Genomic DNA, 2,281 nt, shown 5'->3' with positions numbered 1-2,281 from the left:
ACTAAACGTTCACCAAAAAACTTTAGTGAGAAAAATCGAAAAAACAAACTACAAACATATTAACGCCAAACATTCGGTAGAATTTATAGAATATTGTAAAAATTATGGTCTATTACCAACATTTATATATATATATATATATATATATATATATATATATATATATATATATATATAGAATGTTGTGGGGCTAACTATTGTATATATGTATACATTGATACTTTGTACATAATTCGTTCAATGTTGATACTATGAGGAAACTTAACAATTTTTAAAGAATTAATTTGCATATTTTTTCATCTTGATTCTATTAGATTTGATTTTATTGGATATATAATAATCTCTAGCAGTAAGACATTATTTGTCATCGTTCGTTACTAGTACAACATCTTAGTTTAGTATAATCATTGCTGTTGTTGCTGTTGCTGATTTCATTAATTATTTGTTAATATGTTATTACTTCTTGAGGGTTATTTGATTGTTAATGAAAGTTTCGTACAAAAATCGGTGTCTGTCTTTTCAATGATTAATTTTTTTAATTTATTTCAAATTCTCGGACAGCAGCCGGGTATAATGGCCAAATCGACCGTTCAAATTTACGATTAAACAGCATCGGTGGACTATTCACAAGAGCAGGGGTGGGCAAACTACAAAAATATAAAATAAGAAATAAAAAAATGAGACCAGGCACTAAGGGAATGCCCTAAAGCGCCCGGTCTGATTTCAACGTGTTTTCGGCTCTTATTTATACCAGTTCCAATCATACATTCATATCATTTCAATCATTGACATCAATAAAAAACTTTATTTAATGTATATGAAACATTATTCTAGGTGCTTAACAACAATATATTAACTATGCTAGAATGAATTCAACGAACGCCTACGAACTTCCTGATTGGATGGTTCGAGAATGTGTACACGTTTATCTAGTTGAATTCGGGATCACTCCTTTTTCACATTACAATTGAAAAATTAAAATATGTAATTAAAATAATTTCTTTTATTTAATTTCTTTTATATATTATACTTACAATCAATTCAATCATTCACACAGTAAAAAGTTTATTGATTTAATGTTATTGATTTTTCATATTGATCTTCACAACGGAGCTTCTCAAACTTCGAAACATTCTGATCGACTGGTTGGAATTGCTGTATTTTTTTTATCTAAACATAATATTAGTAATTATCTGTATACATGGAATCAAAATACTATACATATATTTATTATATATCTTCCTTATAAAACCAATAGTAATCAGTGTTACGTATGTACTTATGTAAGTACATACGTATGTACGCGCGCGGCGGTTCAAATTATTCCGAGAGAATTCAAAATAATTTGACACCTTACTTCATTTTAATTGTATAATTTAAATGTATAAATATAAATATATATATATATATTTGATAACTGTGCATATCTATCTATCTATTTATTTATTTAGTTTTGTGTGCATATATATAATATTTGTTAAAGTTTATTTCATTGGTATCGAATGTAATGTTTATACCGGTTAATTTACCATCGTACATTTCAATATTTTTTACTCTTAAAATGACGTCATTTCCGCCAACTATTCCACAACACATACACACTACACTACTCTGTCGTTGTAATGTTTGTTCCATGATTTACCTTTTCTTTCTTTCTCTTTTTTCATTCGTAATTGTAGAATTTTGTAGGATTATTTGAACTTATTGAGCATGGGTAAGTGAGTCAATCGTTCATTCATTCATCAGCGGTTGGGGGTGGTGTAATAGCCCTGCCGTTATCTGCCAACATTTTCTCTCATGAACATCTGCCTAGACTTGGGTGGGGGAGCTTTCCACTAAATTTTGTTCATGGCAGGAGCTATTTCGATTACGTTTTTAAAAATTGTTTAATTAAGTAAGGGGCGATGGCAAGTAAATTTGGAATTCATAACAACTAACATGTACACATGCATACAAGTATCTAAAAGAATTTTTTAAATAATAAATTAATTTATATATATATAAAATATTTATTATGATAATTATAATGATAATTAAATGAAATTATTATTAATAGTGTGTGTACGTTATCCGGTGTTCAAACCAAACGAGCCAATCAGGTAGTTAGGGTGACGTTCCTTAGGTTCCGACTAGTATAGTTAGTATTGATATATTGTCGTGAAGCATGTATGATAGTGTTTTGTATATATCAAATAAGCTTTTATTGATATGAATGATTGAAATGTTGAAAATGTATAAATGAAAATGTATAAATAAACGTTGAAGCCAGATCGGACGTCCT

Source organism: Helobdella robusta (assembly GCF_000326865.2).
Source record: "Helobdella robusta unplaced genomic scaffold HELROscaffold_22, whole genome shotgun sequence".
NCBI lineage: Eukaryota > Metazoa > Annelida > Clitellata > Rhynchobdellida > Glossiphoniidae > Helobdella > Helobdella robusta.
The sequence above is the reverse complement of the archived record's forward strand: the minus strand, read 5'-3'. Positions refer to the sequence as shown.